Below are 14,083 nucleotides of genomic sequence, written 5' to 3' on the forward strand. Positions count from 1 at the left end.
GATCTGGGAACTTATAAGCTACTGCCAACTATAAAGTAAACCCGACGGTAGGGAGCTGCGCTTATTTCTGTTAAGCTCTAGGGGTCTTGACAAAGGTCAAGTATTGGTGATGGTTAGTGTGCAGTCATAAAAAGAAAACACAGGTAAAGTTAAATACTGAAGTCCAAAAAAAACTGTGACCTTTACTGGGGATTCAACATAAAAAGCTAACACAGGGGGGTAAAGGAAACACCACAAGTGCAAGAGACTTGAAAAGTTTCATACATTGAATTATTCCCCCATACAGAAGTACCCAAGCCAAGCAAGTAAAATGAGAGAAAATACTGCCAAGGAATAGAGGTTCTCTAGACAGATAACATAGTAAAACACATTGAATGAAAAAGACTAATCCAACTGGATGAAGAGAACAGTTTTCTATTGGAGAGATCTCTTGTTAGAAACCAAGATACTCACCAATGAAGCCTCAATATCATGCCCAGGATAAAAGTCAGACATGTTATGAAGAAAACTACTGAAGCACATGTAGGTTCTTAACAGAGCTTAGAGGAACTGTTGAGGGATTTTAACACACTACAACATCATTAAGGAAAAGATTGCTTGAAAGTGTGTTGAATGCAAAGTAGATTCATCTACCAGGTGTTGGGATGCATGTGCAGATTGTGGCCCCTACCAGACGATTTAGATTGAGAAAACTATATTAAAATATGAGGAATAGGTGCAGGATGGTGTAGGTGGGAGGGCGGCGCATCATGGGTGGGAATAACTGGCGGGAGCAGAGAATCACATAGGGGGGAACTAACCAGTAGCTTTTATAATAGAATTAGGCAAGAAATATAACGTACATATAAACATTGTAATCACAATATAAAAGAGCGTTGCATTTAGGAGTAGGCCTGAATCCTCGCAGGCTGTGCTGAAAACACAGAACACAAGGCCTCATTCTTTGTCTGACCATTCCGATTCCCAGGTATGGCAAAAAACATGCACGTACACCGATACCAGCTAGGCCTTCAAACAATTAGGCATTAATGTGTGTAGCTGATCAGGCAATGGGGTGCAGCCTAGCACAATGTCATATTCTTTGCAAGCGAGGCAGAGGTCCTGGAATGCCAAAACATGAACTAGCGCCCCTCGGAATGATCGACATTCTATTTGAAATATCAGATGTGAAGGAAAAGGGGTCCTAAATCTTTCGGGAACCGTACTGATTGGTGGCATATTAAGTTTAATTGTGGGGACGGGAACTGATAAAGTGGAAAGATGTGAACAACATGGTCTGTGCTTCGTGTCAGGGGGGCCCAAGAATGATGCCCATACAGTGGGGAGGGCACGATGGGGACGCAACGTGTCTGGGATGAGAAAAGGGCTGCTTTGTTTGCCGGGACCAGACTGATCTCGAAGCCGACTGCTGAGTTCATGTTGATAACCAGGTGTATTTCACGTGATAAGGATTGAAGTTAGGGTGGTGCAAGTTGAATGCAACCAATTGCCTTGCAGTGTTTCAAGATGGACAAGGATGCTACCCTTGTGTGGTGAAGATGGGCGAAAATTGGAAAATGTGCTATTTGTAATTATTCACATGTATATACGCAGTAGCCAATGCGGGTGGGGGATTACCACTATATCGAGTGCGTCATATGTAACGATTTTTGTTTTTATAATCTGAGTCTTGTACAGAGGACGATAGAGCTCTGTGGCAGTGGACTTGCAATACCATTGTCGCCATTTTTCTTTTGTATATAAAAAAAAGAACTCTTTTCTTTCTCAAAAAAGGGTGCGACAAACCTTTTTACCTAGTGGGTTGTATTTTTTTGGTCTGATCACTGGGGTGTTAACCTACATTATTGGTGACCTCAACGTGATCCCAGTATCCTCCGCGAGGATTCCTGGCCACACATATGGATGAGCCGAGCCCACTGAGGTTTACAGGAGCTACATTATCAGAATTCCTGTCTGTTCTGTGGACCCGGGCGCTGTCCCCGGATTGTGCAGGCCGTTAACATGTGATGGAGCACTTCGGGTGAACAAGCAGACGTAAGTGCACCCTCTTCAGAGAAAAACAAGTGAGGTATGAGTGGAGAGTATGGGCGTTGTAGAGTGTGGGGGAGAGTGGATATATATGTGTGTGTGTGGTGAGAGAAGACTGGATTGACGGTTTAGGAAAATACATGGTATTGTATATATTTCTTTTCTTTTTTTAAATGAGTTTTGTAAATGGGACCCTTTCCTGAGTTAAGGGAACATTGCTATGTATTGAAGGAAAAGAGGCTATGGATAGAAGCTCAGTATATTTAGTGAGTCTAGGATCTCTCCGTCCAGTGTAAAAGTGGCATGGGAACGAGAAGTAGTTGTTGTAGAGGGCCTTGTTGGTCTGGGATCTCCTCACCCGATGTAAAGGGAGTGTTGGACAAAAAAGTAGAATTTATTGTGTTTATAGTTTTTCTATTTTTATGGTGGTTGGTGGTGGCCGGAGCAAGGCCAATTGTGGTGCAACATAGGAGGCGCAAGAGAGAAGTGTTGTTTGTGCATGTGTGGGTGAGGGGGATTGTAAATAAGGGTAAGTGGGGGACATAGCACATAGGTATTAGGGAGGGGGACTGTCTGTTTGGGCAGGGTAGGGGGTGTTGAAACATACTACAAAGTACTGATCGGAAGGGGCGGCTACAACGGAACCAATAACCATGTTGGATTACATGAGATAAGATTCTTTTATTAAGTACCATACGGAATGGGGAAACAAAAGGGGGGATGTTTAAGTCATGGCTAGAGCAGGGTGCAAATAATAGGGAGTTATTGGGGGTCATTACAACCCAGGCATTAACCATGGCGCTAGTAGCGCCATGGTTGACGCCAGTACATTACCGATTCCGCCATGGTGAATGGCGGAATTACCGCCCCATTCCAAGGTTGGCGGGGCGGTAATTCCCCATTCACCATTGGCCCTTCCCTATTCCCATTTTTGCCCCCATAGGGCTCAATGGAAATGGGGAAGGCGGTAATTACGGTACTGCAAATTGCGGTACCGTAATTACCTCCAAGGTCCCTTTGCGGGTCCCTTCCTGAACGGCTGGTTAAACCAGCCATTATGGTAGGGACCCGCAAAGCGACCTCATAATTGGGCGGTAAGGGATTACCGGTATGGAACAAGTAACTTACCTGTAACTATTGTTCTCCAGCATGGGTCTGGCATGGATTCACATGCTCATGAATATTCCCCGTCGTCAGGCCAGGAATCCTAGGTAAAAGAAAAACTGGTTCACTTTCACTTACAAATTGTATTTCTCCTCTAAACCAATCACTGTACTCTGAATCATACTGCCCCCAGACAATGACAGTGTGGGATATATTTACCCACTCAGCTGTACTCCCTTCCATAACCAAGCTGCACTTCAGTAGAAGCAGAAAAATGGCTGTGCTGGCTCCTGGGAGCACCACTGCCTCACGGCAAAACTGTGTTTTCAGCTACGAAAAGATGGCGGCACCATCTTTCCAAGCATATATTGGGCAGGATGGAACAAGGGGGCACACTGAGAAAGCTTGCCAGTATGTTCTTACATGTAGAAAGGAAGGGGAGTGAAAAGCAGCACTGCTTTGCTGCAAGCTCAAAGTTCCCAAAAAAAGGGAAATATTTACATTTTAAAACGATGCTGCTTTGATGCTCTTTTACCTCTGTTCCTCATCACAATACTTTTATTAATGATACTTTGCCATGCCCCTCCACATTCACATTGTCCTCTAAGCAGACAAGAGCAGTATTCCTGAATGACAGGCTGTTGTTCAGGTCTTAAGAAATCAAAAGAAGCTTTACTTCAGCTACACAGGGAAACGCTTTACTTTTTGGCTACAAAATGTCAAGGATCAATGCATCAAAAATGCCCGGGCTTTCTGGGTTTATGTCAATTTCAGTGCATCTGTGTTTCAACCCATTGCTGCATACCAGAAGCTAACTATGCCTACAAAACAATGTGGGAATTCAGATGGAAGAGAAAAATCAAACCTGCAAGGAAAATGTAGTCACCACAACATTTAAAATGTACTTTTACAAACCAAGAAAAATACTTTTTTAAAAGTGTATGTTGGATAAGGCCCTGCCCTAATCTAGCAATGTGAAGGGGTTTTGTGCTGTGAAACGTACATGGGAGATTGTATTCAACAGGCTTTATTCTGATTTACAATAAAAATAAATAAAATAAGGAATTAAAATGCATTGGTTGCAGTTGGGGAAATCAGCCCAAACAGGTTTCTGCTTCTGGGATGCCAGCAACAGAAGGCCCATCACAGTAGATGCTAGTACACACTAGAGCTACTTTGGCAGACTTTCGTCTGAGCTGAGGACTCTTACAATAGAAGCTCCAGGACACAACCCAGTTAAGTGGAAGCAGCCATAAACCTTCAAGCAAACTGGGAAAACCCCTCCCCACACTGGGCTCAAGTGACATTTGAAGGTAGCTGAAGAGAAAAAAAAATGTTCCCAGTGAAAGACAAAGGATGCCCATTTGTTTCAAAAGACTATTTTATTAAGAAACTTTGATGACTTATTTTTGCAACAGAAATATGCAGGAATGTAAAAAGCTCAGTTTTAATGTAATTTTGTGGGTTTTCATTGAAGATGTTATAGCCTTCACTGCCATATAGGGAACAGAAATAGTAGAGAATGGGGTATTCCAAGGAAAGTGTACATGATGCCAATGTAAAATGTAATACTTCCATGCCTGATGATAATCCATCCACCCACATGTAAAGTTATAGAATTTTAGGCCAAATATTTCACACTAAAAATGACAGAAAATGATTATAAGGGCAAAACAATGTCTTACGAATTGTAGAGTTAGACTGGCATGTTCTGCATAAAATATGTAACCTGCTTATGTAATTTGTTAGAAGGCCCCAACTGTACAAATGTGCCATGTATGACAAAACCGAATTGTAGCTAAAGTAACTGTGGGAGGTTCTGGACATGGTAAAACTTGCAAATAAATCTGACATCATGCTCTTGTAACCCAACCAGCTGGGAGGAAGGAGGTAACTATCTCCCCTGACCAATCCAGTTGTTTAGAGGCGTGCTTAGCTAAGCCTCCCCTGCTGTATAATACTAGGATGTCACCATGCTCTATAAAAAAGGGTGGCTGACAAAACTCTAGACAGACTCTTTCCTGAATTTTCTGTGCCTGCGTTCCTGATCTTCTACATTCATCTTGCCAGATTCCAGATCCCACTGCAAAGCCAAAGCATAGCTTATTCCAGACTCCACTGCACGGCCAAAGCATTGCTGACCATCCCAGCAAGGCCTCAACCCAGAGATCCCACTAAAAAAATCCCAACAACCGAAGGGAAAAGCTGTGGTGTTCTTTTGGGAAGCATCCTGAAACCAGACTGGATTTTTGCCCACTAACTGCATGCCCGCTGCAACCCTGCCATCCAGCTGTCTTGATTATCCAGTGACCAGACAGGCCCAGCTGTTGTTCTGCTACCTGGTGACCCGAGCCCTGGAGTCCAGAACCCGATTGACTGTTCCTAATACCAAATTTAAGAGCAGACTGGGAGTATCCCCCATCCCATAACACATAGTGTAGCCCATCTTGACTTTTGTCTTTGTTCTACTCGCTAAGCAACCTTATCTATACCCTGAAAACAAACTTGTATAGACTGTTTTAATTTTCTGTGCACCCTGTTCTTGTTTCCTAGTGTTAGCGCAACTCTTTCCTTCCTCTCATCTTATAACTCATTAGTAATATTTGGAGTAATTTAAATTAATTCCCACATAGATTAGCACATGGCGGGAAAAGGTTGACGTTGCAAATCAATCTTTGAACGTACCGTGGCTTTCTTTAAAAATATAATTTAAATAATTTAGTTTAAGTAAAATGTGCCTTTCATTTTTAAAACCGATTCTCTTTTTCACTGCTCCATTTTCCTAAAAACAAACCTTATTCTATCTCAATTCACCAGCTATAGCCCTCCTTTCACTTTTAGATTTTACCTGTGCCGTGCATCTATCGCCCTGCCCAAAAACCGCATTCCGATCAGTGTTTTTCACCCGTTTTTTGAAAAAAATAACGTTTTTTGCATTTAAAATTGCAATCTAGGAAAAATGCAACTTTTCCATGTGTGAATTCGGCCGCACAAGGTTTTCAATTTCAATCCGTTTTATGAACTGTCTGCTTTTGTGATGCCTTGCCAGATGGTTGATAGCGAGATAACATCCCTAATACTGTGATAAAGCATATGTATACCATTCTTTAAACGCACATATAAATTAATTATTTTACAAAATCCGAGTGTTATTTTAGGCCTTTGCAAAAGGGTTTAAAATCTGTTTTTGCCTCTTATTTTGCTATCCACTCAGAATTCAATCATTGGTGGGTTGAGGCAGCATTGCAGGCGGAAACCTTAACTTGGGTGCTATCTATCCTAATTCAAAAAGTGCTCCTATTCACTTGTGGTTTGGATATGTTCTACTAGAAGGTTAACCAAGTGCATTGCTTCCATTTCCATTGACCTTATCACCCCATTAGTGATTGATGCCCAATATTAAAATGTGTGATTTTTGTGAATTTTAAAAATAAATAAATATTGTATTTTCACCAACCGGCCTGGTTTATGGTCCATTGTGACCCGGTGTATTTGTAAAGGGGTGTGAGACGGGTCGGGTACCGGCTCATTTTGAATTCATTGAAATTAAAGAAAAAGCATTCCTATTAAGCACCACATCCCAGGCTAAGACCAAGTGTCCTGGTCCAGTGTGTGACGCCCGATTGGAATCCACAACAGTCCTCCCCCTAAGCCCCTCATCTGGAAGCCATCTTCAGATTTGGTAAGCACATAAAGTGGCAGTATGACCAAGAAGAGCCGCAGAAGGGCAGGTGGAAGGGTTTAATGTAAATCCATGCCAGTCCCATGCTGGAGAACAACAGTTACAGGTAAGTAACTTGTTCCTACTCCAAGTTGGGGTCTGACATTGATTCACATGCTCATGAGTAAAGAATACATAGCAATACAATATTTCACAACCACAGGAGGTGGCAAGGCTCAACAGAAGCAATCATCCTTACCTCTGGAAGCGGCTTACCTCAAGCGAACAGGTTGCGCAGCACCGCTTGGCCGACTCAGAACTCCTCCCTGGAATCCCTGTCGACGCAGTAGTATCTTGAGAAGGTGTGTGTGGACCTCCACGTAGCAGCCCGGAAAATGTCTGGCAGGGGCACATCAGACAGGAACTCTGTCGTAGCAGCAATCGCTCTGGTGGTGTGGGCTCTCGGGAACGCCAGGCAGCGTTAGGTTCGCCAACCTATGACAGTGCATGATGCATCCGGAGAGCCACCTTGAGATGAAAGCCTTGCATAAGGCCTTCCCATGGTTGTCACGTCTTCCGAAAACTCTTTGTGCGTGCCACGTAGAAATTGCGTCCAGCAAGTGCAAGGCCCTTTCAGCCGGCGACGAAGGCTTCGGAAAAAACACTGGTAACACTAAAGGTTCATTGAGGTGGAATTCTGACGGAACCTTTGGCATAAACAAGGGGTGTATACACAGCACTACCCTTGACTCGGGTAAGGCTAAGGCTGTTTGCAGGATAGGGCCTGGATCTCACCTACCCTCCTAGCAGAGGTGATGGCCACAACGAAAGCCGTCTTCCACGAGAGGAACTTGAGAGGGGCCTGATGCATATGTTTGAACGGAGCCCCCATGAGCCTCGTCAGCACCACGTCGAGTTCCCACACCGGGGCAGAAGCCTTCACCGACGGGAAAGACTGAAACGGTCCTTTGAGGAACTCCTTGATGAGATGGTGGAACCAAAGAGAAGATCTTCCTGGAGAGCTGGTGTAGCGGGAGATAGCCGCCAGATGCACCTTGATAGAGGCGTGTACCTGTTCCACCTTGGCCAAGGACAACAAGTAGAGAAGAATCTGAAGGGCCATGACCCTCAGAGAGGGTGGTGGGGATCTTCTGCGACCGGCGCCATGTAGTGAAACACTTCCATTTATGACAGTAGAAATAGAGTTTACGACAACGCTCTGGACTTGGCCACTACCGAATCACTCGTCGGAACTCCCCGTCAAGAGGGATATTGTCCGTGAAGCTTCCGGACACCTGAACCCAGCAAGTGTCGAGAAACTCCTGAAGATGACATCATGCCGAGCAGTGACTTAATGGTCCGCACTGTGGCGGTCTTCAGTGACAACAGTCGCTGCACTTTCCCCAGAATGGCTGCTACCCTCTCCTCCGAGGGCGACTCGAGGCAGGAGACTGTGGAGTATGGCGGCTAGGGAAAAGCATGTTGTGCAATGGTGTCAACCAGGACTTTGTATAATTGATGGAGAACCCCCAAATCTGTCAGCAGCTGGATGGTCGTCTCTGTGTATCTGACGGACAACTCTCGCGAACTGGCCCGGATGAGCTAGTCGTTGAGGTATGGGTGCATGTGTATCCCCCGTAGATGCAGATGGCCTGCCAATGGGGTCAGGCACTTTGTGAACACCCTCAGGGCCGATTTCAGGCTGATGGGGAGGATATTGACTTGGTAGTGCTGTCCCTGCCCTACGAACCGTAGGAACTTCATTGCTTCCTGTGAATAAGGAGGTGGAAATAGGCATCCTCCATGTCCAGCGACGTCAAGAAGTCTCCTCCTTCCAATTGGCGGAACGCGTGCTGCAACGCAACCATCCTGAATTTCTGGTACTTGTTGAAACATTGCAGGTCTATAATGGGCCGCCCAAATGACTAAAAAGTATCTGGAGTAGACACCGGACCCCCTGAGTCGTCGTGCAACCAGCTCTATCACCCCTTTTCGCAGCATGGCCTGTACCTCCTTTAAAAGTTGAGGGATGTGCTGCTCCTGCCGGGCCTCCACAGGGATCCGTACACACTTGTGCTGAAACTCCAGGGTTTGTCCGTGTGTGACAGCGTACAGCACCCATCTGTTGGGGGGGGGGAGATTGTTTCCCACTCGCTGATGAATCCCGCCAGCCGCCTCCAATCGGGGTTCATGGGTGGGGGCCTGACGTCTTGGCCGGGTCAGTCCTGCTTCTGTGCCGGCGTTCCGCCTTAAAGGCGATGACAGCGCTGACCGCCGCTGCCGTAGGCCTTGGAACGGTCCCTGTAGGCCTCCTTGCACGTGGACTGGGACGGCCGACAGTACGACGAGAAGAATCCTTTCATCGATCTGTCTGACTTTCCTCTGTAGGGGCGAAAGGAAGAGCAGTGTTGTTGAGCCTCTCTGTATCTGCCTTGATGACTTGCAGGGACTCGTCGACAGCCTTCCCAAAGAAGTTATCTCTGTCGAAGGGCATGTCCAGTACCCTCATCTGGACTTCCTAGCGGAAATTCGTGGCCTTCAGCCAGCCTCGACGACGGAGGCCGACACTGTTCCCCATCTGCTGGAAACCTGTGTCGGCGATGTCCAGCGCAATTGTGATGGCATGGTCTGAAGCCACCTCTCCCTCCTGGAAGAGGGTGAGCGCCTCTGTCTTCTTGTCGTTGGGCAGGAATTCTAGAATCTGGCCCAGCTTGTACCAAAGCTCCCCGTCGTACCTGGCCAGTATGGACAGTGAGTTGGAAGCCTTGATGGTTGACGCTGCGGTGTAAATAACCTTCCTCCCCATGGCATCCAATTTCTCCCCCTCGCTGTCCGGAGGGAACAGGATGGCGAGGAAAGGTTCGACAAGCTCTTCCTTGCAGTCGCTGAAACCACCGAGTCCGGCGATGGTTACGACCGCAGACACATGGGAGCAGACTCCGGCACCCAGTACTTTTTCTCCAGCCTATCCAGTTTGGCCAGGACCATGCAATAATTCTTCAAGAGGTCCAGGTCTTCCTCCCACATGTTTTCTAGGAGGGGCACTGCCATGATGGTCTTACTCTTGGCCTTGCGCCGCTGGTACAGGAAACCCTCCTTCTTGGTTTCCTTGGGCATAAGCTGGAAAAGTTCAGAGGCTTTGACGACCATGGAATGAAATGCCCATCTGGTGGGGACGATCTTGGTGGCGGAGATCCGCCCGCCGTGACAATATCGTCATCGTCTGTTATCGCCATACCGTGTTTATCCCAGTGTCCACCAGGGGGGAGGGCACCTGGCGCAGGTCTGGACGCTTCATCTATTTAGCTGGAGGCTGATGCGTGGTCGCCGGGAACGGGGCCTACGGCATCCTTTTCTGGATTTCTGACACCAACATGTGTAGTCGAAAGGATGTCCAGGGATACATCTCTCGGCTGAGCTGGCGTGTTCGCAATGCTAGTCCTCGCGCTGTTGCCGCCGCCCTCCTCCTCCATGTCCTTGTGAACCATGTGCAGGGGGGCCTGGTCCTCGTCCGAGAACTAAACTTCTATGGCCTGGGGTATGGCCTGTTGTAGGCCCAGCACTTCATTGCCCCTCCCCCCCCTTTTTGCACACTGAAGGGCCCGGGCCAGGCTCAGAGAGGCATCCTTTTCTCTGGTGTGCCAGCAGGCTCCTCCACCATCCCAACTGAGGCCTCCTGCCTCGGAGGCAGGGACACCCTATAGGCGAAGTAGGGGCTACCTTGACGGGGTCAGACCCTTAGGCCTTTGAGAGAGCAGCCACTACCAGCTCAATTGTTCATGAAGATTTCTCCTGCGCCGCTTGGGCATTCTTCGGCAAGTCGGCTGCCTTTTTTTCCGTCCTGGGCTGCTCTGTTACGCTCACCTGGCTCCCACAGAGGCGTCGATCTGAACTGGACAGCTGCGGTCTCCACCAATGTGACACGTAGGGAAGAGATGACGGACTGGACTGGCTCACCTAGCTTCGTTTGCATGGCCCGGGATAAGGCATCTGCTTTACCATTCTTACAACCTGGTCGATAGGTTATCACGAAATCAAACTTGGCGAAGAACAATGCCCATCGGAGTTGACGTGACGATTGGGCCTTGGCTGTCTTTAAATACTGTAAGTTCCGGTGATCACAGTAATGGTATGCCTGGCACCGAGAAGATAGTGCCGCCAAGCCTTGAAGGCGGATTTAATGGCTAATAAGTCCTTATCGGTAACCGCATAGTTTAACTCGGGTGCCGAGAACTTTCTGGACCAAAATGCTACTGGGTGAAGTTGGCAGTTTCAGGGTCCTTTTGAGACAGGACAGATCCCATGGCTAGACTGGATGCATCAGTTTCCACTATGTATGGAAGTTCAGGGCGTGGGTGCTTTAATACAGCTGCAGACGTGAATTTCGCTTTCAGCTCTTGGAAGGCATTTTCAGCTTCTTCAGTCCACATAAAGCGTTTAATTTTTCACAAGAGTACTGTGATGGGATGTACAACATGTGAAAAATCCGGGATGAATCTGCGGTAGAAATTGGCAAAGCCGAGCATACTTTGTACTCCTTTAACTGAACTTGGTGATGGCCACTTAAGGATTGCGTCCACCTTTCGTGAGTCCATTCGGACTCCCTTTGGGGTCAGGATAAACCCAAGGAATTCAACTTCTGTGGCATGAAAAACGCATTTTTCCAGTTTTGCATATAGTTTGTGCTGGCCCAATTTCTCAAGGACTGCTCGGACGTGCTTCACATGGTCAGATTCTGAAGAGGAGTATACTAGAATATCATCGATATATACGACAACACAAACGTCAATGAGTTCATGAAGGACATCGTTCATGAAGTATTGGAAGGCTGCTGTGCATTGCACAACCCAAAAGGCATCACCTGGTATTCAAATAATCCATACTTAGTGCGGAAAGCAGTCTTCCATTTGTCGCCCTCTTTTACACGTACCAGATGGTATGCCCCCCGGAGATCTAATTTAGTGTATATGCAAGCGTCATTCACTTGGTCTAGTAGTTCAGGGATCAGAGGCAATGGGTATCGGTTCTTAACAGTTATCTGGTTCAATGCGCGGTAGTCTATGCAAGTTCTGAGGTCACCTTCCTTTTTGGGCACGAAGAACAAAGCTGAAGATGCAGGGGACTTAGATGGGCGAATAAAGCATTGGCATGGTACTGGTCTAAGTATTGTCGTAGGTGAAGGTTCTTTGGTTCCAGAAGGGCATAGATCCTGCTACAAGGGGGTTGTGCACCGGGTATGAGATCGATTTAGCAATCGTGCTATCTGTGAGGAGGTAAGGTGTTTGCCTGTTCTTTTTGGAAGACATCGTGGAATTCTTGGTATTCAGGAGGTAGTTGCAGGACTGCTGTGGTTACTGTGGCCAGGCCTGCATTCAGATTTTTCTTTGGGTAACAGGTTTGTGCACAATCCCGGAAGGTTATTCTCTTCTCTCGCCAATCAATACAAGGATTATGTGTTTCCAACCAAGGTATCCCCAGTATTATTTGGAACTGTGGGGCCTTGATTAGATCAAACACAATAGTCTCTCGATGCCCATCCTGACCCAATAGTGTCATCTCTGCGGTGGAATGAGTTACAGGCCCAGAGGCAATTTCAGTTCCATCGACTGTGGTGATGACATCTGAGGTGGTTTTTCGGCAGAGGCGCAGATTCATCCTGGAAGCCAATTCATAGTCCACATAGTTTCCTATGGCCCCGCTATCAATGTATGCCCTTACTGCATGCATACGCGATGGTTGCCCTGGATCTACGAGGACCATTGGTATGATGAAATGCGAGGTCGGAGTATCCTCCTTCAAGCTCGGCAAGCGGACCTCTACGCTTGTCGGGCGTGGTCATTTCCAGAGTCTGACTCCATATGGCTTTTATCAGCAGCTCTTACCACCTTCTTGGGTGGTTTTACTGGGCAATCCCGTAGAAAATGCCCAGAAGTTCCACAATATAGACACAATTGCATTTGCCGTCTCCTTTCTCTTTCCTTCTGGGTTAAGGGTCCTTTGACCCCTCCGATTTGCATGGGTTCTGAAGCATCTGCTCCTTTGGGGTTAGCGTGGGTTTTGACCAACACCCTATTCTCAAACTTGGCTCGATCAGCCTTTCTGTTCTGAAGTCTGTGATCTAACTGGACCACTTATTCAGCGCAGTCTTGAGGTGGGTTCACAACTTGAGCCAAGAAATCCTTGAGTTCTCCTCGGAGCCCTCGATGAAATAACGTGATTCGTTTTACCTCAGGCCATCCAGTTTCCACTATCAACCTATTAAAGGTCGCGATGTAAGATAGAAGGTCCTGGATACCCTGTTGTAGGGGCAAAAGTTTTGTTATCCAGGCCCTGTCCTTGGGAGTGCTGGGCAAATAGTCTTTCCATGCTAGTTTGAAAGCCCTGAAAATCCAGAAGAATTGGGTCATCCTGAGTAACTAGTGGAATTGACCAATCAGCTGCACTGCCACTGAGATATGACAATACAAAGGCTACCTTGGCTTGATCGTTTGGGAAGGCTCCAGGTCTGCATAAAAAGTGCAAGCGGCATTGGTTCATAAACACGGCGAACCTTTTGGGATTTCCAGCAAAGCGTTCGGGTGGAGCTAATGGAATATTTCCTGGCAGGTTTATTTGCACAGGGTTACTCGATAACACATGAGCTGGATTTCCCCCGGAACCAGGTAGGGGTGCTTGTCCAGCCTGGCTTTGCAATAGTTGCCAAGCAAGGTCATCAGTTCGCTCCTTTGACAAAATCAGTTCTCTCCTAAGGGCATTGGTTTCTTGACGGGCGGAATGCACTTCAGCCCTCAGTTCCCCTAGTAATTGGGCCAATTGGTCAGTTTGAGGTATCCATAACGCCTGAGTGGGAATTTGTAGGTAGGCTTCGCGTTCTGTTACGCTCACCTGGCTCCCACAGAGGCGTCGATCTGAACTGGACAGCTGCGGTCTCCACCAAGTTGACGCGTAGGTCCGAGATGACGGACTGGACTGGCCCACCTAGCTTCGTTTGCTTGGCCCGTAGAAATATTCTTCTGATGGTTTGAAAAGATGAGCTCTCCATCCTGCATTGAGCGGAGGGGTGCGTAGATAACCAGTTGCTTCACTGGCTTGAAGGAATTGGTGAGTTACAGAACAATATGGACTCCGATATTCCCGGCAAGACGCCGTAAGTATGTAGTTCGTAAGAGTTCAAATGCCTGACTTTCTCTCTTGTCCGATTCCTTGCAGGTTGCAGCTTGACCCTACTGAAGAGTTCCTCGTGGCAACCGGTAATATTCTGATAAGGATTTGTATTATCCAACACAGTTC

The 14,083-nt window shown here is 47.0% G+C and overlaps 1 protein-coding gene across 2 annotated transcripts in view; it reads right to left on the reverse strand.

Moving 5' to 3' along the window:
• Positions 1 to 14,083, reverse strand: part of DET1 (DET1 partner of COP1 E3 ubiquitin ligase) — a 455,614-nt gene that overhangs the window by 325,862 nt on the left and 115,669 nt on the right. Inside the window, exon 2 of one of the 2 annotated variants that reach the window (XM_069624292.1) lies at positions 3,157 to 3,235. The exons of the other annotated variant lie outside the window; for it this stretch is intronic. The gene's annotated coding sequence lies outside the window, so the exon portion shown is untranslated. The remainder of the gene's footprint in view (positions 1 to 3,156; positions 3,236 to 14,083) is intronic. 2 annotated transcript variants of the gene reach the window in all.

This window comes from Ambystoma mexicanum, chromosome 11 (assembly GCF_040938575.1).
Source record: "Ambystoma mexicanum isolate Mex_15411 chromosome 11, UKY_AmexF1_1, whole genome shotgun sequence".
Classification (NCBI taxonomy): domain Eukaryota; kingdom Metazoa; phylum Chordata; class Amphibia; order Caudata; family Ambystomatidae; genus Ambystoma; species Ambystoma mexicanum.